The sequence below is a fragment of the Fringilla coelebs genome (assembly GCF_963513975.1).
Source record: "Fringilla coelebs genome assembly, chromosome: 3".
Taxonomy (NCBI): domain Eukaryota; kingdom Metazoa; phylum Chordata; class Aves; order Passeriformes; family Fringillidae; genus Fringilla; species Fringilla coelebs.
The window spans coordinates 110,942,290-110,965,740 of NC_140030.1; positions in this window are offsets into that span (position 1 = coordinate 110,942,290).

The window sequence follows — 23,451 nt, forward strand, 5'->3', positions numbered from 1 at the left end:
ACCACTATAATCTACTCTTTTTATAATTGCTTCTGGATACTTGTAAGGTTTAATTTCTGATATTTCCTCTCAATAAAGAGACCCGCATATGAAATTAATATACAGTTATCCTCACAAATTTACACTGTTAGCCTAGAACTGAGGGGGCTTCAAACAGCCAAAAATATTCTGTGTGACTACCAGAGCAAATAAACCTTATTGACTTGTGGAGTTCCACAGTGGCCAAGATTGCTTCTAATTCTGCAGAAGTATTCTCTCCATCAGAGCAATTAACAATATCCACAGAAAAGGGCAAAAGCTGCTGAGCAACCCAGGCTGAGATTTTCAAAAGGAACCTCAGGATGGAGAAAAACACATCAAACAATCTCCCTGTGCTGGAAAAGAGTCAAAAAGAGTAGAAAACATTGCATCCAGGAAAAGGCAGCAGGCATAATGACTGGGTTGGGATGGGGCCATCCCACTTGGATATAACCTGGAAATATTTGATGGAGGGAAACAGCTGCTGAAGAGCCTGGGAAATGACTTTTCTGGGTTTGCCCTTGGCCAGGAAGAAATGCAGAGAGGAGCAATGCAGATGGACTTACTGAAGCTACAGCTTGTGTGGGAGACAGAAAAGATACAGAGCACATGAACCAGAAATTGTACCTCATTTCTGGCTTGATGTTACCTTTTGAAAGCATTCTAGCAAACACTTGCCCTGTGCCACATGAACTTCTTCAGAGCAGTGTAGCTGCTCCTGCAGAACTACAGATTTCATTCAAATATCTGCACAGAATTCTGAGTCACCTCAATTCTGCTTGTAACAATTTGCACAAAGTTAATAAAGCTACAATTTTGCAGAGTGGCAAGACCATATATTCTGACTACTCAAACCCTGTTTTTCTAAAGGGAAATAAAGAGAAAACTCTGGCTTTAAGAAAAACACCAGCAGTAGTCTGCCACCTCCTTAGTTTTATAGGTGAGCGTGAAAAAGGAAATGAAGTTGGTGACTATTTCTCATTTTGAGGCTCAAAAAAGGTTTTTTTGCATTACTCTCTCAGTTCCAGAGCAGCTTGGAAATCAATGTCAGACACATCACGTGAGAGATGCTCCATGAAGTGTTTATAGAACTGTGTGATACCCAGTGAGATGCACAGAAAATACCTCTGGTATTTCATATTGCCAGGAGCTCTCCTGAGAGCCACTCCCCACCCAGCCTTCCTAGGCAAAACTGAGGTGTGCTGAGGGATGGCAAATGTGCAGGGGAAAGGATGTAAACAGCAGCCAGGTCACTCTGTGACTCATGGCACAGGATAATGGTGGCTGCTGGGAGCCCTGATCACCCATGACCCCCTGTAGAGATGCTTTTAAGCAGAAAAGACAAAGTGTGTTTATGAGAAGGCTGGGGTTATTAAACAGGGCCTGGATCCAGACACCTATTTCAGACAAAGGGCTAAACCCCAACACTCAAGAAACTCTTTTGGTTTTAAGTTTTGCTCTTAACATTCTCACTGTGTAAGACATGAGATTAGGAGGTCAGTTCTAAGGATCTGCTATCCAAACACAGGATACACTTGCATGATGAAATCACCAGGGATGGAATTGAAAGTCAAAACTTCCTCTGCCGTGCCTTTATTACCTACCATCTCATGGAAATGCCAACACCCAAGATCCCAGCATTTCCTGTTTTCAGCCAGTTCTGAGCACAGACCTGGACTGAACATCATTCATTAAAATTTCTTCTCAGCCTTCAACTTGGCCACAGATTGGCACTTTGTCTGCAGGCTCTGAGGGCAGGAATTGCTGACATTCCCCAGGAAGTCAGCAAACATTGCTAAGAGAGTCTCATCAGCCCAGGATCTCCTGTGGCTCTCGAGCTCCTGCTGTACAGGGCTGAATTTGTGCCAAAGTCAGACTGCAGTAGCAGGAACATTAAAGGAAAGCCCTGGGCCAGCAGCTGCCTCAATTGTATTTACAATAGCCTCACTGCCTTTGTCAGGCTTGTTCTCCATGGAATTGCATACCCACTTAAGGTTATGAATTTGATTTATCTGCAAGATTTGAGGTGAGTTTCAATCCTTGTGGAAGCAATAGAACAATGGCACGGAGCAGGAGAAGATCCAGGGAAGATATATCTGTGTGGGAATTTACCACCCACGGTTTTGTCAAGGCCCTGCAGTGCTGATTTGCAGAGCTTTGCAATACACATTTCTTGTGTGGCCACTCCTAAATTAGTTCAGATTTACATCACTGTGGGCAGCAGGAGAAAATACAGATCTGAGGCAGCAAAACAAACACGTGTTTGGACTGAGGTGTCAGGAGGCACAGATGGATTGCGCCACCTGCACTACTCATTCTACAGCACGCTCAGGATAACTTCTGTGGGGTTACATTACAATTAAACTGATTTCCCACGGCATTAATTTCATAGTGATGTTTCAAATTGCTTAAGGCTCTGTCCAGAATAATGCTGAACTTGGGATAATAAAGAAGTGGAGGCATTTTGAATGACTCAAGAGATGTCACTGTGAGACAGCGTGTGAGCAGCCTCTGTTCAGTGCAGGGGAACACAGGCTGCACTTTTCCGTGGATCCCACAGAAGCAGCAGCTCCAGAGGTGAAGAACTGTCCTTTCCAGCAGACTGCAAAATGCTGCCTATTGTAAAGCTGGGATGCACTTCAAAGCTGTTTCCAGCTGACATTCCAAGAGTAGCTGGAGGCACTTTACATCCTATGGATGCCCTCGGAGCACTTGGCAAAGTCTCCCAGTTGCAGGTTCCCAAAATACAACCTGCACCAAATTATTGGATAATACTGAAATACCATCCCCAGCTACATCTTAGGGATGTTCTACTTTTCTGCCATAGACCTAAATCTTGCATTTTTCAAATCAGTGGGAGGTTTGCTTGAGGAAGAAATAAAAGATTAGAGCTGCAGAAAACACAAAGTCAGTAATTTGGCAGCCTGATTTTATAATAATCTTTGTCTAATGATTATTTAATATTGTACTAGGCTATTTAAAGAATATTCTACAAAGTACTGGAGCTTCCTTTTCAAAGCCTGTGTAAAATGTGATTTGTAATTAGTAGCTTTAGATATGCAATGTGTGTGAGAGAATATTAGTATTCCATAAAAGCTGCTGTCAGTATAAGTTATATGGAGAAGCACAAAATAATATGAATACTTAATAGCTAAAATACTTTATTTAAAATTGATTTGCTAGATTTTATAGAAGCTCCACCTGAAGAACTTAGAATTATTTTTTTTCTTTAAATTCTGTTCTGAATAAATGAGTAAGGAACTATGACCACAAATGACCTGAGCACTAAGGGAATATATTAAAATTTACTTTTAAGTACTTCAAAGCATTTCACTTTATTCACATATAGATACTGGATTTATTCACCCAGCTTGTTCCAACTCTGGAAATTCCCAGTGTAAATGTTCATTAAATATTCTGATATTTACAGCTGTCGATGCAGGAAAGTCCACTGACTGACATCACCAGTGACTCTGACTTTGGAGCGCGGCCCGTTCCCTAAAGAGCCCCGGTGCACCCATCGCTGGCAATGAGAGGGGCCCAGCTTTTCCCGCAGTTTGCGCAGCAGCCGTGGCTGTGCGGAGCAGCCGGGCCAGGAGCTCGCCGGGCCGTGCAGCAGAGGGCACTCACACTCTATGGAACAGCCGCTCCGCACCGCCGGCCAGCCCCGCGCCGCGCTGCGCTCCCCTCGCCGCGCAATTCCACGCGCCTTTTATCCCAGCCGCCTCGGAATTATCGGAAGAAAGTTAAGGGGAAAAAAAAACAACCCCAGGATTTCTTTGCCCATACCTATGAAACCTCCTCACACACGAACTGAGGTCTCAAGGACAATCCTGTGGGTCTTAATCAAGGAACAAAAGGTGCCAATCCTTGAAGAGCTTCTCAACAGGCAGAGGGAGCAGGATTTGGCCATCAGAGAAGCAAAGAACGAAAAATTTTTCTTAAAATGCCTGGACCTGAGGCAAGAATTTTTTTAAGGCAGTAATAACATCAGCACTGGTTGCTCTGTGATCCTGACATGCTGCTACTAAACCGTGAATATGAAAAGAATATCTAAATTAATGAGTCCTGTGTTCCCTAGTGTTGTGCCATGGCTTGATTTCTCCCTTCACAAAGGAGTTTTCTCAGCACATTCCCTTTCTGTCCTAGATAAAATAATTTCTGATTTTTCATCTACTTCTGGAAGGTAATGGCATGGTAAAGAATGTGATGTGTGAGCTACAGATGGCACTGAAAGAATCCAAGAAATCTAAAAATACAGTAACTTTACAGGAGAGGTTTCATAAGGTGGCTGTCTCCTCCTTGACATCACTATTCAGCTGGCTATTGGAATGGGACTAATTTAATTAAGAGAACAGCTCAGATAAAACATTTTTGTCAGATTCCCCAAGTCCTATTCACCTTGCTTGAGAACTCAAGCAGGTCCCCTCTGAAGCAGTCCAGTAGCAGAGCTCCTGTCATGCCAGCTTAGCTGAGCACAGCCACAATAGCAGCAACTGGCACAAAAGAAACTACTGAAGTTAATGTAAAGATTATCATATTATTTTTCCAATGCTGACCCAACGGTCAAGGCAATTGCTGGCAAGAAATTGTTCACTGCAGTCTTGATCTTTCACTCTTTAAAAGCTCCAGGTGAGTTTTATTTGCAGTGTTTGGTCCTGAAACCCTCACAGCCTGCAACGAGCTGATTTCATTCCTCTGCTTTCTCAAGTATCTGAAGCAAAAGCAGCTATCTCTAAGCAATAAACAGCAATTGTGGGTTTGGGCTTCTTGTTTTTGAGGGGTTTTTGTAAGAAACATAAGCAGAATGGTGAGCCCATAACATAGTTAAAATACAAACCAGGTTGTTAATTTGACTGTGCTCCAGTCTCTCCTAGCATGAAACTTGATTTCCTAATAATAAATTTCTATCTGGTTTCAGTAGGTAATCAAATACCACAAATCCACTTTGCATTTTAAAAAGAATGGTGTATTTTATAGGAAAGAGAGAAAGCTGGAGAAGATGGGTTTGTGGCTAAACAATAGAGCTCTTCACATCCCAAAAAGAACTGTTGTATTCCAGAAGTGCTGGGGAGGGGGTGGGGGGGAAAGGTGGGGAAAGAAAGGGAGCCAAGGAGAAAAGGGTTAATAGAAGTTTTCCAATCTAACATTCTCAAAATAAACACATAAACAACGAAAAAAAGCCTCTATCTGACCAAGGGAGAAGAGTGTTAGAAGGATGTAATGGAATCCCTGCAGCATTTCAAACTCTACTTCAAATCTAGGTCTCTCTCCACATCCCATGTTCATTGCTTGCAGCAAAACTGGGTTCCTTTAAAGAGCATGTCCCTTTATCATCATAGAACCAGCAGTTTCAGATTTCATACTTGTGATCTCAATAGCTGGCGGGAATTTATATTCAGAACACAACTTTGGTGTATAAAACTGGGGAGGAATCTCAGACAATGTCTTTGTGTAGCACCCAGCGATCTGAGGGGGGACCTGAGTATTTTAGCTGTCCCAACATTGTTTTTCAGATGTTAGGGGAAAAAAGAGGAATGCTAAACAAACAAGCAAAACATTGCTTTGTGTACTGTTTGAGAAATAGTAAGGATGGGTCACCATTAACTGTTTAGTGCTTTTTTGCTGAGGAACAGTTTCCTAAGGAAATGTGCTGGCTGCAGCCTTTCAGCCTTCCCTGGTAAAGCCTTCAGTGAAGAAATCCCTGGCTTAGTACCTCAAAGTGTGTGTGTATGCACATACAAACACTTGCACTGCTCATTTACCCTAATTAACATTCCTAACTGGAGTTTCACCTGGTTTGATAACTTGCAAGGGAGCCTGCTCAGATGTCAGTCTTCCTTGGGCACCAGTTTTTGTGCAGTGGTGTACAGAGGATTAGTGACACACTCAGGCGCACACAATGTTCCTGAGGCTTGGCAGGACTAATCTCAGAATGTTTTTCTCCTTCAAAACTCTTTAAAATTCCTGATGGCACCTTTTGCCCTCTTTTCTCTATAACCCATTTCCAAAAGAGACACAGGAAGCAGCGTTCAAGCCTTAGTGTTTCTTTTCTAGCGGTTCAGCTTAAAACAAGTCATCTTTGTATCACCCTAAACAGATAAAAAAATTCCTCCAGAACCATGAGAAATGCATATTAATGAAAACAAATATGAATACACTTTTCCATTTTTTTAAAATTTTTTTTTCCCTAGTGAGGCCTGTAGTCAATCCTGTGTAAAAATCTCTGGGAAAAATGGAAAAGTGTGAGCAAAGGCAAATGTGATGCCAAAGAAAAGCCCTGAGCTGGCATTCCTGTTGCCAGAAGAGACACTTTGAATCATGGAGAACTTTAGGAAAGCAATATAAGATCTCCTTCAACAAACAGAGTTGCACCCATATGATTCCCACTCTTGCCTATTTTGCACTGGTGCATTGACTTTACAAGATGCTACAGGAGGTAACTTAAGCTGAATGTCCTGGCTTTGGAGAGATTACTAGCATTATTTACCTCCCTTTTTTACCTCCCAGATTTTTAATTAAATTAAATTCCCCATGCCTGGTTAGCTATAAAGTGCATATTACTTACCTGCATCTTCAGATCTTTTACAGTCCCGTGGGTAAATCCATAATTAGTTGGTTTTGTAAAACGCATATTATTTACTTGACAGGCCAGAGTGGCTCTAGAGGAACTGTCCTCATGTCTTGGTTAAGTGCATAATTAGGCAGGTTTTTTAAACCTATGTTATGTTCCCCATATTGAAGCCATTGCACTCCATTTGTTAAATATTCATCCTTTTTTTTTTTTTTTAATGTATTATTTACTCAATTGGTCAAGACAGCATGTAATTATGTATTTAGAACGTGTGCAATGCATAATCAAAAATACTCATGAAAATGTATGGAAAAAATTACTTTGCACTATTAGGGCATTTTTAGGCCACCGTGTCCTCCCCATTGTCTCTCAAAATACCAAGTATGTTCAGAACAACTATTTAATGAAAAAAGTGTTAAACCAAGCTCTACTTAACAGGCTACTTGCATATTGACCTAAGCTTTTAGACTAATTTCATAAATAGAGGGAGCATTTGTGCTATTTAGAAGCAGAATAAAACTTGATTTTACAGTCCTACCTCCTCAGTCCTTTGGGACAGATTCTCCCCAGGATAAAGGAGCATTGTTCCACTGAAGAAGGCACTGGCATGTTCATCAGCAAAGCAGAGATGCCCTACAAACCATGAATTATGACCTTCCAGGGGATGTTTCTGACAAGTATCCATGAGGATGCTCCTGTCAATTCTATGGAGACCTTTGAGAGTGACCATTCCCCATGGAAAAAGCCTTGCAGGAAACCAGTATTTCCATGGGATTCTGAGATCTTATGGGGGACACTGGTTGTGCAGAGGATTTGAGGATTTCATGAAGCTGAAGTTAATGGAAATAAGGTTGTGAACAGAGTGATAAAATCTGGAGAAGGTTTGAAATTTCAAACCAACAAGGTTTAAGTTCAATAATCAGAGAAGAGCAGGAGCTCCCTGATCTCATATCACCCTTAGTGCTGCTAAACTGAACGGGAATGATGTGATGTTTAGTAACCTGTAGGATCACAGCTGTTCAGAAAGGGTGACACATCAGCTTCTTGATGGAAAGGGTTTCTTCCTAAGCATCTGCTGTTCACCTACTGGGGCAGCTAAATAAGAATTCACCCCCCTCCCCTCCCATCTGCTCCCAGCCTGTCCCTCCATTTCACACAGCCCCTGTAGCTCCCCAGCCCCTGGCCAGGTGTAGAGTCAGACAGCAGCTACAGTGCCTTAGGGCTGGGCACCTCCTCCAAATTACAGCTCAACACCAACAGCAACCAAAAGAACAGAGTGTCCTGTCCTGTCACACAGCCCAGGAAAGTGCCAGCTCCCCTTCAAACCTCCTTCACACTCCCTGGAGCTCCTTCCTTGCCCCAAGTGCTGCAGCCAGGCCAAGCTCCACCCCAAAGCCCTGATGTATCCATGAGCAGAATGTGCCTCCTTTCGGGAATCTGCTCAGGTTATGGGCACACAATCAAATGCAATCATGGCACAGCAGCTAAACAAGCCAGCACCTGTCAGCTGGGCCTCTAAAGCTACCTCTGGAAGTGCCTTTATGTTCCTCCCAGAAGCCTCTTATGGGAAGGGCCGTGCAGGGAAAGATGCTGCCTTCACCCCTGGTTTGCTGGGCTGTTCATCACCCCTCTGCTCCATGTCACCTTCACATTTCAGCTGGCAAATCCAAATCTGGGAGTGCTCTTATTTGCTTAGTTGGAAAAAAAAAAGGAGAGGAAAAAATATCAGATGGTTCAGTTAAAACAGATCTCAAAAGTGAGTGGCCACATGAGCACTGAATTGCAGAATGACTGATGGAATGCTCTTTTTCTCCTTGGACAGCTGTTTAAGCTGGTTAGGGTGATAACCCCTAGGACATCACCTGGGAGGAAATTAAGCCACTCTTGCACAGCTCTGGAACAGCTCCAGCCCACCCTGGCTGCAAAGGAAAACATGCAGCCTTAAATCCCAGAGGAAAGGGTCTCAATTTCAGTCGGTATGCTCAATAAATATGAAAAAGAACATGCAAGGCAAAACCAGACAGGTTCCTTAAACAAAGACTGTGATTAATTTTAAACTATGTTGTCCAATCATAATGATCATTATGGCCACTTACATTGACTATAACTACTGGAGTTTTTCTGTTTTGTTTCTTTACTTCAACACAAAAACAAGGCCCCTCTCCCACAGTTGGCTAGATATTTCCTGAAATAACACATGAGTGGTGGCTATTTTACCCAGCAGGTTCCTTTATCACCACAGAGCAGGAAAGTTGACAGGCTTTGTGTCTGAAATGTAATTAGCTCGCGGGAGTACAGCCATAATGAAAGCAAAATTTACGTGATTGTTTGTTCTTTCAAAAAGGAGCAAAAAGTGAATTCCAAGGCTTGTGTTTGGGGGGCTTGTTCAGTCAATATCCTCAGATGATATTTCTGCCAAGGGGATGAGAAGCATGGAGTTTTAGGCCAGACTTCTTTTAAGCTTTTAAGACCTCAAAAAAGGAATGAATGACGAAAAATGAGCAAAATTCTCTTTTCTAGATGTTTTTGAACCTGTTGGCCCCTACAAAAATTTCAGAAAGCAAAGAGACTTTACTCGAACCATTTTTGTTGTGAGATTTTCCACCTATGGATAGCATCTTTCCAGGGAAAGGAAGGGAAGTAGGAAATTCTTCATTTATATAGTCTCCTAGCAGGAATGCTCTCTTATACTGTAACAAAACAGATTTTCAGGACCTGCATGGAGAGATCCAGAACCACATTGTGGGAAAAGACCCTGAGATTTAAAGGTCATTTTTTCCTTTGAAAGCAAATTGCATTCTTTCTACTAGATGTTCCTCTACCTGCTTCCAGGCAGGACACAGTAAAAGAGACTCCAGCCACCTCCTCCAGTGCTGCTGTAACCTCCCTGACCAGGAAGGCTTTTTTAAAATCCAGCCTGGCTCTTGCTACTTTCAGTCCATGGCTTTGTCCAGCAGAGACAGGGAGATTTATCTATCTGAAAAGAACAGTCTTGCTCCCAGACATCAGTGCCTCAGGCTCAGTAACCCATTTCCTTTAATCTTTGTGGGCAACATTTTCTGGGCTTCTGATTTATCCTCCCTGCTCTCCTCTAAACTGTGTCCTACTGATTCCAATCTTTCCCAAATTGCATTGGCCCAAACTGGATGAAAGGCTCCTGGTGGGGCCTTCTGAGAAATGGGAAATCAATGCAGCTCCTTGCAGATGTTCCCCAAGAGCTGCTATCCAGGCACTAAAGCTAAAGAGGAACATAAACAAGGTTCTCTCTAAAAATATTCACTTAAACAAGTTTCTGTGTTGTCTCAGAAACCAGCAGTGGGCTGAAGAGGGTCCTTACTGGAGTGACACAACCAGTATTATCATGAATCCCATCCCATGTTCTCGTATTTCCCTTTTTCCTAGCACAGACAGGAATAGCACCACAAAGGGAAGAGGAAGGTGCCTTGAAATTTCACTGTATGCAGCCCTCCTGATCTTGTCCAGGAAAAAATGTGACAAACATCAGATTCTATTTTGATGCAAGAGGCCTTTCACTTGAGCAGAAGCAAACCTGTCTTTAAGAGTGCTGGGGTGTAGCAAATAAACTACCCAAAAAAACTTGCTTCAGGAAACAAGTTTAGGAGAACTTATTAACTGCAATTTAGCCAAGAAGACACAAATACTGTATCTGTACCTGTGCTCTCAGAATTGATGCAGATTTTATTTTAATGTTATACTGCCCACAGGGAATGGTGTCATCATTGGGCAAGTTGGCTGAAAATAGAAAAAGCCATCAAGATGATGAAAAGAGATTTTATTTCCATCTTCCATTGCAGAAAAGATTAGGGGTTGTAGAATTTGGAGGTATTTTGCTTCAGAGCAGGGAAATCTAAGCATGTTCTTCTGAGAAGTGCAGTGAGTTTGCATCGTGCTGTGATCTAATGTAGCAAGCTGTGATCCCTCAGAGCTGATGCTACAGGACCTTCCCTGATTCCTGTTTTGCAGATGAAATGTTCCCCTCCTGACCCACCAGCACTGCTAATGCCATGGATACAGCTTGGGTTGAATGAACTGCCACCAATGGCAGGTAACTGGTGACGAGCAGACACCATGGTAAGGATAAAATCACATGCAGTGGTCAACACACTGAGTTTGATATTTTTGCTGTCACTCTACCCAATTAATAAGGAACTATTTCTTAATGAGTGGACTGCCAAACTGGTGTGATTATATCCTTTGAAGTAAAAGTAGGTCTCAATCTGCCTATTTTATTTTTATTTTTGCCTTTTCCTTAAATCAGCAAATCCTCTACATAGCCTCTTGCTGATTTTAAGAGGCATATGGTTCTTAATCCAGCGGTGTATGAATTATGGCAGTAAATGGCTTTGAAAGTGCCTCGAAAGCAAAAATATGGAAATTTCCTTCCCAAGAGACCAGGATGAGCAGTCATTATTTTTGTGATCGCAGAGAACACTGCCCAAGTGTTCCAAGACTCCATGTGTGTAATTGTTTGTCTCTTTCTTGCTTTGAAGTATTTTTTTTTTGCAACAGCAAAACCTCAGACACACTCAAGGACAGCTTCCACAGCTTGGTCAAGAACACCAGCGTATCTACATATTCACTAAGTCATAAATCTTCTGTACTTTGGCTATGCATATATGACACATGACCCTTATTTCTCCCTTGTGGTCGCAGTCTGAGAGACAATAGAGGTCCACTAAAGCACACAGCTTCCCTCTCAGGTAATATTTCATATGTATCTCTTTACAGCCACCAACACATCAAGGTAACTGAGCTGCAGTCTGGGAGGGGAGTTTAACCATAATTGTCTTAAATTGTCTAATTTGGATAAAACGAGCAAGAAAATTCCCTCAGCTATTTGTTAGTATAATAATGTCATCTATATGTTTCTTGCCTCGTGGTATTCTGCTTTGTAAAGGGGAGTGAACTACAGTGGGAATCCTTTGGATATTTGGTTCGATCTGTCTGTCAGACATTAATTAGTTTCATAGCAATCTCTCACTGCTGTCTTGTGGAAAGACAGCAAGACTGAAAAATAAGCCAGGACGACAAAGGGAGAGCTTGACTTGCTTCTGACCAAAGAAATCTGTCATTAAGAAAAGGTTCAGAACTCAGATCTGAGGCTCCTTTGCCTGCCTTGTGGGAGTACAGATGACTGGATTAAAACATTAATGTGTTATTATACACCAAATTGTCTCCTCAAAGAATGGTCTGTTTGCTCATTTATTTCTATGTACATAAACAACTGGAGAGAGGGAGATTTCCAGGGCAGGAACTCAACCATGCGACTCTCGCTAATGACAGTGGCTGTTAGGCAGCCAAAACCTCGAACGAGGCTTCCAAATTAACCTTAAAATAACATTACTGAGGCCTCAGCAGCAGCTCTGCAGTTAAATCCACATTAAAATTTGCACTTGGAGCATCACTAATGTCCCAGGATTTCCTCCTCAAATTGCTTTGCATCATCTCCCTATTTTACATGCCGAGGTCTAATTCTCTGCTTTGGAGCAGCATCCTTTAACATGGGTACAAAGCACATTTGCAGCACCAGCAGAAAAGTGCTGCTACAGAGCACAGAGTCGTGTCCTACCTCTCCAGGAGACAAGGGAATTTGCCCATGTGTATTTAAATATATTAACTTGCACTCAAAAGGAAATTTAACCTGCTCCATTAAAAAATCTGGAGCCATTATGCTATTTCTTCACACACTTGGTGATTCCTTCCTTCTATACCTTATCCCTCAGAGTTTTTAAGCCTCTGTAAATAAAGCATTTTTATTTACATTGCTAAGTAGAGACACTGGAGTTTTAAAAATGTTGATTGACAGGTTGAGTTTTTACATGGAAAATGTGTATCAGGCTTACTGCACTACGATACTACTTTGCAGAAATAGGCATGTTGATAAATCCCTGGTTTATTTTAAAAAATTAATTAAAAACAGAGGGGGGGGGGGGGGAAAAGAGAGGGACTAAACCAATCAAGGCTTCTTTGAAGCATTTCATCCCCAGAGTGTTTTAAAGGACAAGTAGCAAGACCAGGGCTGTCTCAAAGAGATCATAAATACCTACAGGAGTTTTGAAATGCTACTTAAAGGGTGCTTGCTGTCCTAAAATTCCTGTATAAGTATCCCTAATTCTCTGGCATAATCCTGCAATGTATCCCACAAGATTTTGTGCTTAACCTCAACTACAAAATGACGGTGAGATCATTAAAAGTGAGGTTTCACTCAAGTATGAAGAACACACCAGATTCCTTACTCAGTTTTTATAGGATGGTATTTTGGCTCCAACAGTTTCAGCAGTTCCTCAGTCCCTGGTAGATGCTAAAGAGACTTTTGAAGGCAGCTTGCAATAATGCAGCCACACCAACAACTCTGAGTGCTATTTACTGACACACTTAGCTTACCACAAAACTGAGACCAAACTACTGGGGAAGAGTTTCCCTGTTGGGAGAAGGAAGTAGCCTTTCCCTCAAAATATTCCAGATGCTCTCTCACTCTGAACCCTAAATCAGGTTGGGGAGGCGGAGGCATTGGGCGTTTTTGGAGATGGTTTTTTGAATTATGTCATGGGGAAAAAAATCATTTCATTTGATTTATTTACAGTGTCTCTTCCTCAAAGGAAATTCAAATATCATGCATTAGGAAAAAAAATCCCAGGCAACCGCAGCACAGTTAGAATTTTAAAGGCTATGTTAAAGAGAGGATCCTAAATCCATGCACTTCTGAACTCAATGCTCACACCACAGTATCCCCTGGGCCAAAACACAGTGGGCCGCATTTCATAGAATCACCTTCTGCTATTGCAGCCCCAAGAGGTGCTGTAGGATAACCAGGACTGCAGGAAAGGCCGCTACAGCTCTTTCCAAATTTCCAGCAGATTGTTTCTTGGTCTGGGTAAAGACACTTCAGATTCCATCCAAACTGGTTCACACATTTTCTTAATAAGAACTTGTGTCAAAACGTTTCAGTTGTCAGAATATTCACCTCTGAGCCTGAGCTTGTAAGTACAAGTCCACACATTAGTTTACCCATCAATATCCTGTCTGTATTTTTGTCTGTGCATTCCTAAAGTGCCCATCACCCTGATGCAGAAGTGCCAGTGCAAATTCTCACCCCGTGTTAGTTTGACAGCGCTGTCATCAGAGCTGGCTGTGCTTCAACTGAAATACAAACCCATGGCTACTCCTGTCCAGCTCTGGGAGCTACTCTGGAAGTTGGTGGCTCCATGACAAGAGAAGCAGCAGGTCTAGTCCCGTGCTCAGGTCACCGTTCCCTTCTACAATAAAACAGGTTTTAAATCCCAAAGCTGAACAAAATCCTCATCATTGGTGAGACTGGGAGATGGCTCACATGGAAAACTCACTGTTAAGGTCTTAGGAAGACTTTTAGGTATGAGGAAAACAAGCTATATAAACAAAACCTATTCTGTTCTTTATCCCACACAAACCTTAGGCAAGGAGCGCCCCATCTTCCCAGAAAAACCCATCCTTGTGTTCAGACAACAACTAGAAGATATATAAAAGAGCAGCTCCTCCAGCACCACCACCACTTGATGGCTGAATGCAGAATTAAAAACAGGCTTTGCTTCCAGGTGCAGACAGATGTCTGATGTGAAGATATTGGCTGTCTCTCACCAAAAATGACAGACATTTTGGTAAGGCTTTTCTTAGCAGATGGCAAAACTTGGGTCCTACTGACTGCTGCAGGATCTGGAGGCACTCAACACACAGCAGGATCAGGCCCAAACATGGGGCTGAACACCAGGTTTCATCCACATTGTTAAGAAAAGTTATTGGTGTGAAAAGGGTGTTCAGGCACTAAGCATCAGATTCAGGGGGGGAAAGAAAAGACCAACAAACCTTTGCAGCGTATTGTGATGTTTTCTTTTGTATACAGTATCAATGACTGTGTAGTGTGCTCCCTGAAAATCCAGCCCTTGGTAATTGTCAGGGAACTTCATTCTGAGTGCAGGCTCTACTGGAAATTAATTGCTTCAGTGCAATCTGAACCACATCATAAATGTCATGTAGAAGTTGCAGGGAGTGAGGAGGCAATGACAGCTCTATCCGCACTGTTTCATTTAAAGGTGGGTAAAACACACTGCGACAGAAGTGCTCTTCATCAATAATTTAGTCCGCAGTGTAAAGGCAAGCCTTGCCAAAGATGCCAGGGGAGCAGCTACCTCCCTGGTTTTAATGACACCAGCAGGGAGGGGTTGAGGGGCCAGCTCAAATCAACATTCATTGCACATCTGGGCATGTCGGCAGATGAAGATATCTAGGACTGAGCTGACAGGACAAAGGGTTGAAAAAAGAAGTGTAACCTAGAAAACCTTTACTTTGAATTCTTTGTATAAATTCAAGGGGGATGACAGTTCCTAAGGTCATCTTACATAATAAAACTACAGTGATCTACATAGAGAATTTTAACTCTTTCCAACACATAATCAAAGCAACCGCAAGTTAAGTTTATATTATTCACTTTATGAATGTAAAATGCAGAATCCTTAATTCAATGAAAAGAACTGTTTTAATGAGCAGAATGTTAACATTCATATGTCTGATTTCATGGCAATAACCCTAATTATAGTAGCACGGAAGCCCCACAGTACTGGAGGGTCACTGAAGTTCCCATTATAACCCTTATCTTAGGGGAGTTTTAAGTCTGTGCCATTTCCCAGCGCACCGGCTGAAACTCGCCATGCAGGTTAGCGCCGGTTTACTCCTTCAAATGATTGTTTTACAGCAGTTTCGTTTGGTTCTTAAACAGCTTCTGCTTGCCAAAACCCTGAGTTTTTACTGTGTTTATGACAGTCTCCACACAAAAGCCTATCCATTTGCTCTGAGGAGAATATGACATTCAGGTGCAAGGAGATGGATCCATCTCTGCACCAAACTCCGTATCCTCACCCTGGGAGGTTACAAAGCCATGTAGTTACAACATGGTTGAAGCTATCCTGACTTATGGGGTTCTGGCAGAGCTTTCAGGCACTAATCTGACATTCCAGGCTATACATTGGATGCCTGTGGTTTGCCTGAGGGGTGAGGACTCGTGTCATCCAAATGTGAAGCTGCCACCTCAATCTGGAGCGCCAATTCTTTTGTCCGGGCAAGAGCAGCTACAGAGAACAACCACATCCACCTCCAATGTTGTCCATCAAATATTGCCTCTGCAATAGCAGTAATCCCCACTGATGGCAAGTTCTGATTAAATTATTTAACATCACAATACCTGGAGCTAGAGCTGAAGGCTATTGAAAGCATAGAATTGTTTTTTCCTTATCCAATAAAACTAATGAGTTAATTCTTTTCTGCTCACATTTTGGATGAAACACTAGGTGCTTTCCATGATCTCTAAAGTCATCCAGACCACAGCAGAGCTGTGCTTACAGCATAAGCTTCATCCATGACAACTTCATTGAGGACTGCAGGTTTTACTCCCAGTGGGGGGTCATATGGGAAGGCCACAAACAAAGGAGTCCAGGGAATACAGGAGGTGGCATCTCTCCTAATTGCATCTGACATTTCACTTTCATTTTCCTAGCCATCCAAAGGTACAGAGTGAGTAATCCAGTTGTTATTAATAATGTTAAAATGCAAATGGCACCAGGAAAGCCCTCTGAAAGTACTGCAGAAGAGGTGTAACATTTACATTCTGGAGAAGTTAAACACTACGTGTAGACAGATCATCACTGGTTCAGGTGATGATTTCCAAGAGAGAACTTGAACAAGAGTAGGTCATAATAATTATATTTGGTGTCTGTGAGTAGAAAAAGCCTTCCTCTATCCATCCTCAGGAAGGAAGACACTTGTGCTTGCAGGAATGCTGGATGCACTCAGAACAGCATCACAAGATGAAAGCCTCTGAGATGACAGCTGTACTTTCCCCTCCACATAGCATCAGAGCCCCTGGCCACTGCAAGCTGCCAAACCAAGTCCCTTATTGTCCCAGTGTGCCCTGCACTGGGAGTCACCAAGGAAAACCCATCCTTCCTCTGTCACTCATCCCCTAGCACCAGGAGAACACATGGATGATATTACATGCTCAGTGGTTCTCACTGTCAGTGCTTATGCTGGCGGATTAAAAGGAAAGGTGACCATTATCTGAAAATCAGACCAGGAGTATGGTCAGCTCTCTAAAGCTTCCAAATGATGTCGTTCACTATAAATGTGAGATTTACCAGAAAGGTCATTTGAAAGCCTATTCCAGTGTTGTTTCTTTGCTTGGTGCCTCACTTTTGGGAAGAAGCCTGAATTTTAAAACTAAAATTTAAGCTGTGCTTCTTTCCCTGCTGAATTGCAGAAAACTAGGAGCCCTAATTATAATAAACTCTGATAATAATAGAATCCCACATTACTAATGTGCACTTAGAGAGATTCAAATGAGGGTGTGCATGTGCACTGGGAAAGGATAAGCACAAAGCCATAAGTGGCAGACTTTTCTTTCCAAGTGCCAGGCTAAGCAGAGCCATTTAACAAACACAAGAACCAGAAAAATGGAATTTCAAAGAAGAGTGATCCTCACTGACGAACACAGCTCTGAGGTGTGTTTTTAAGGACAGGCTCTGTCCCATACACATTTACACCCCATGTGAGAGGGGTGTGAGGGCAGGGAGTTGTCTGAGCAGCTCCTCAAGAGGCAAAGCAGCAGAGGTTCAGGACCCCTTAACTGCAGCAGTCAAGTGCATTAACTTGTTTAATTTTACCCGGCGATTGCCAGACTCCCAGCTGGTGCAGCCTGGCACAGCTCCATGGATTTCAGCAGAGCTACTACAACTGACACGAGCTGGGGATCTGGCCCAGTTTCTCAATTTGTCAGAGCTGGCCATTCTTAGGGCACTCTCCTGTCCTATGCAAATTGTCATCGTGGGCTTCACGAGCTGCAGAGTTGTGACAATCTGCACCAGCCACCCTTCTGCATCTTCACTCTTCACTCTCCTTCTAACCTCCACTGCAGGATTCCTCCAGGATCAACATCCCAGTACTGAGAGCTGAACCCCACAATGAGACAATGGACAAAAAAATTTGGTTACACCAGAATTTCTAACTTTGGGAAAGAAAAGAGTTTGAAAAAATTCCAGCTTTAGAAAAAGAAAGGATTTGTCTGGGACAGAGTTAATTTTCTTCCCAGTAGCCGGTGCAGTGCCGTGGTTTGGATTTAGGATGAGAATGACACTGATAGCACGGGGATGTTTCAGTTGTTGCTAAACAAGTTGTTTAGAGCTTACCCTAAATCAAGGAATATTGAGTACCCCATGCTCTGGCAGTGAGGAGCTGCACAGGGACTGTGAGGGAGCATGGCCAGGACAGCTGACCTGGCCAGAGGGATATTCCATAGCTGGGATAACAGGGGCAGGGGATAAACTGGGGGAACACTGGAGGGAAAGCTGGTCAGGGGCCCCTGCTCCAAAACAGTCTTGGCATCACTTGCTTTGTATATTTCCCCCCTTCCTTTTCTGTCCTATTAAACCATCTTTATCTCAACCTGCAAATTTTTTTTTTTTTTTTTCTGATTCTCTCCCCCATCCCACTGAAAGGAGGGAGTGGCTGTGATGTTTTGCTGCCTGCAGGGTTCAACCACAACAAAGGGCTGCAGAACAGTAAATATCTAACAAAAGAACCTATCCCAGTAAAAGTGACACTGCAAACAGCTAAAGCACTGAAAACAGTTATTTTATACGGCATGAAAATCAGCAATTTTACAAAAAAATTACTGTGAAATGCATAATAGTCCTACTTCTAAAAAAAAAAAAAGAGGGAGAAAAAACTATATCAAAGTCTGCATCCTCCCCCCCAAGCAAATGCCCATCATGCAGCCCAATAGGCTTAATCTGCCATAAAGCCAAATACTTCCCAGAGGAGGTGATCGTTAGTTTGAACATTAATTTCCCTTTCCCTCTTTTTGTGTATCCATTAAGTGGAATAACAAGAAATGTTCATGGCCATAAGGTGTGTTTGATGGCAAGGAGTAAAAGAAAATGTGCAATTAAAAGATGTAAATGATAAACTGCACAACTTCTCAGCTGGCTTGACCAATATGTGGGACTTGAGGGAGATGCAGCTTTTGTTCTCCCGTGTTGAGGTCAACGAATTGCAGAGAGCCAAGGATGGCAAAAGTTGGAGGGGAAGAGAGGAATTATTAAGGCTGCATCTTTTCCTTGCTCGCTTAGATTTGCAGAACATGTTTCTTGAATGATTTTGAAGCCCAACATATAAAAAGCTGACTATTTATATATTTGATTCTTTAAAAGCAATTAGGAATACAAAGCAGATGGTACGGCATTGTAGATTTCCCTTTTCATATTGCTTAAGCACTAGAGATCAATAAGTCTAATATAAACAGATGATTTCCATAGCAGGGTTTATAATTAGCTGGCACTGAATGTGTCCAAACTCTAAAATAATTAGCAGAAGCATGTGGCACACCATTAAAACCTTGTGGCTTGTCTGCATTTACATTTATAATTATTAAAGTTAATTATGATGCTTGTGGTGTGGTTCCAAGCTCCTTTACAACTTAGATTAAATATTTTTTCAGTCCTACTTTTTCTTTCAGCCCACCAAATGCCAGCACTTTCAACAAACCCCACTTCATCAAAAAGAAAAAATGGAGGTTATTTTTATAGGAATGACCTGAATATTTTCCTAACTAACACTTTTATTTTTCTAAAGGGACATGACACAGGAATTGAGTAACTCAGCATTTTGGCGAGAAAAAAATCCTGATTAGACATAATAATTTTAAGGTTGCCTAAGAAAACCTTTATATTAAGCCTGATGTACTGTTTTAAATAAAATTCAAACAAAGAGAAACCATTTAGTAATCAGAACATTTCAATGACATTCAAGACCTTACAGTAAAGTAAATCTTAATTTTACATGTCCTGAACCTGGGCAAATCACTGTGAAAAAGGCAGCATGACTGGATGTAAACATCATCTATTGGGCAAGAACTTTTGAAGGTCCAGTTTGGGTTTGCACATCTCTTCCCACAACCCAGGCTACAGAAAGCCCAGGCAATCTACCTGGTCACTCATGAAAATAATTTCCATAAACATTTATCATTGAGACATTTTGTGACACATCCAGAACCCCAAAGAAGTTGCACTGTTTGCATAATGCATTTTCTCAATTATTCATTTCCCTGAATTTTTCTTTCCTTTAGTGTAAACAAAGCTGAATTCCACACTGCCACACATGTGGCTGAGTGAAATGGGATGGATGCCCTGAGGAGGGGTGACCCTGTGGGACACAATGCATCCTGTGATTCAGGGCCATCACTGTACTGGGCAGGCAAGTAAAAATTGATTTAATTTACCAAATCACCTCATCCTGTAGGATTAGGGGAACATGGCTGTGAAGAACAGCGACTCTTCCATTGCACATCAACGTGTTGGTGTGAAATTCCTAAAAATTTCTGCAGCCAACTTCCCCCTGCAAACCATGCAGTGACAGTGACACCTTCTCTGCTCTCCCTGCAAGTGCAACCACCATGGGGGCAGGCACTGAGGGAAGGGTTTGGGCACCAGAAAAAGCCACAAGAACCAAACACCAGTGGGAATCATTCCCACACGCCCTTCCCAGAGAGAGCAAAACCTAAATCTTTGCATGCAAGTGGTTTTGATCAGCTGCTGGAGTGTGCTGAATGGAGCAGATACCTGAGAACGGGGCACAACTCTGCCTCAACAGCACTAGTTTTAATCCTGGGGTTTTTTTCAATAAAAGGAAATAAAATGTTAAAGGCCTCAGAGAGGATTAAGATTAGATTTTACAGAAACAGAGCCTTGCACCTCCCAGGTGGTAAATATTTCATAGGCACAAGTACTCCCATTTCTGAAATCACCAGGTCTACCCAATTTCTACAGCGAGAAAGCTCCCCCCCTTTAAAGCATTTCTGTTCTTCATATAACATGTCCATCATGAACTTCTTGGCCCTCGTTCTTGTTTCCCCTGGCTCAGGCCAGACCTGGAGATGTCTGGAATGTGACAAGGCAGTATTAGCCTGCCAACTATATTCTGTTAGCAAATTTATTTTCTTCTCCTAGACTGATGATAAAAATGTCATGGTGTGATGCTTTAGCAGGCCCAAGAGCTGCCCACCTACAGCTGCAGGGCTTGAAGAGAGCTCGGAGCCAAGAACGCCATAAGGAGAGCAGACAGCAACTCCACCAACTTTGCTCCTTCTGCATTGGTTATTCTCCTGCTAAATGATGCAATGTGACCCCCTCAGGGATTCCAAGTCTGATCATGTTTTTCTCACTATTTTTTCTTCCCTACTTCCTCCTTCTCCTTGACTAAAGCAGCCCAAACTGCTGAATTTTTCATGAAAGAGATAATATCATTGTACATAAGATAATGGCATTCAAATACATCCATCTGCTTGTTAGCTCTGACTACATCGATTGTGTTTCTTCTGAAAGAATATTTACCAAAAGGGGGGGAAAAAAAGGAAAGGAAAAAAAAGGTTCTCTTTTGTGGCATAAAATATGCACATTTTTATAACTGAAATACAAAATCCCTTTTACATACTTTAGATAAGAGAACAAAATGAACTGAGAAATTAAGAAAAGCACCCTTGAGGTCTTGCCAGGACAAAAGTATTTCCTCCTTCCAATATTTCATTAAAAATCTAGACAGGTTTTACACTAAAACACTGTTGATTTTTTTTTCCTTTCAGTAAACAATATCTTGTTTCAAAGGTGAAATACTGCATGCCAATGATTGGGATTTTTACTAGCCTTAAAGTTTTCAAACATGGTCCAGAGGATTACACCTAAGGCATCCAGTCTATCTCAATTTCCCATAAAAACTGCCCAACCTAAAGTAATTCAATTTATCATTTTATTCCTTTTTTTGGGCTATTCCAACAACACAGAGTAAGACCATAAAATATGTGATACCCAATTACTGAAAATGTGATGAAAAATTACTCTCAAAAGTAGGACAAGCGAATATATTTACTGGATTTCAGATGCTCTAGATAAAAAGGGTAGCAAGATAAAAACTGCCTATCAATTTTACACACACTGAACTGCTTCCACTTCATTTCCTATAGGTCGTGTACAACCAGCCTGGCTTTTGAAGTTTCATTTCAGCAAACAATATATTCTAATTGGCTTGTTTACATTTATTACCGCCACGTCCTGAACTCTGAGATGTGCTTTGTGCTCTTCCTTTGACCTGTTTAGTGCAGCGGCTCCCCCAGAGCTCCTGCCACCTTGGTTGGGATTTGAATAACTCCTGTTTAAAGAATAACTGCTGAACCAAAGGCTGCCTCTCTCCCACTGCCTTGAGCACATTTCTGTGCTTGCTGCTGAAACGGCAAACACGGCAATTAAATGGAAATGACAGCAGTTGATCTGATTATTTCCTTCCCTCCAATCTCCTTTTTATTATAAGTTTGCATATTAAGGAAGCAGGAGGGAACAACCCCCCTGGATGTTTGTCCCTTTGTTTGCTGGGGAGGAGGCCTGTGCACAGTGTGCCTCTTGCAGGGATCTCTGGAATGGGGCAAACAGGAGAAAATCCTGATCCCCAGGGAACTCCCACGTTGCAAAGCCTCCAGCCCGCTCCGGGATGGCAGGAGTCGGCGAGGGCAGCTCTCCATCCCCATGGACTTCCCCTGCCTCCTCAGAGAGCTGTGCAAGGAGAAATGCATTATCCCAGAGCCAGGCTTAATCACTTGCAGTGCTTCCAGAATGGAAGCTGGGCTTGTGCCTTCTCTTTTTGGCTGCTGTGGAGCTTCTTTAGCATCACACAAGGGCTCCTTCTCTTTCAGCCCAATCCGCTCTCTCCTGATTTCCACTCCATTAGCAGAGCCACACCTGCGTGAATCCCAGAATCTGGACAGAGGGCAGCACCACCAGTGCCCAGTGCTGTCTCCAACATCATTCTCCTCGATGGTTTCCTGAAGTGGAACTTCATCATCCCTTGGACACGGAGAGAACGATGCTTAAATGTTCCTCAGCACCGATTTGGTTGATACCAGAACTGAATCTCATACAACCACATTTAAAGAGACTGCCATTTAATCACAGATGTTCAACAAGGGCAAAATTATTCACAAGTTTGGAGTTGTGAATTATTTTTCAGCTCCATTGACCAACATGTCTCACTTTACACTGTAGTACTCCATATTAATAGCTGATGCTGAGTTTCCCAAATGATGGCATCTGTGTGGCAACCAGGGAGCAATTTTTCCTGGACAAATGCCTCTCCTTTTCCTGACTTCTGATCTGTTGCCTGTCGTAAGTTTACTGTGCAACACAGACTGTGGGAGCTTTGTGTCCTAAATACAGAGGACATGTCCAGTCCAGCAAAATAATGCTATTATAATAATAATTGCTTCAATACTGTTTGTGCAATCTCTTTGCAAAATCTTGTTATTTGTGATTCTTATCCTACAACTTGATATGCATAATAGCTTGAAGGTGCTGGTGATGGAATTTTTCCAGCTCTTTGATGTGCCAGCAATGACTTGTCCATGTTTCACAGGCAAAGACTAATGTGGAAATTACTACAGCAAAATAAACACTAAGTCTGGTATTCTGTGGGATACCATGCATGTGTCAATTTATGATGCAATCTCACATGCAAAACATGTATTTTTAATTCTGCACATGATTTCTTAGACATCTGATAGTCTCTTAAAAATAAATTAAATCCATTACCCACACTAATACGCCGATCCTATATCTTGCAGATGCCTTTCCAGCTCTGGACTTGTGCACAACCTTGCTTTTCTTCTGACTGACAATAAATCTGTGGACTTCAGCTGCCACAGCAAATTTGCTGGTCGTGAACTAGAGGTCTTCTGTAGTGTGTGCAACGAAAGCACAACCACCTGCGCAGAGGAGTTC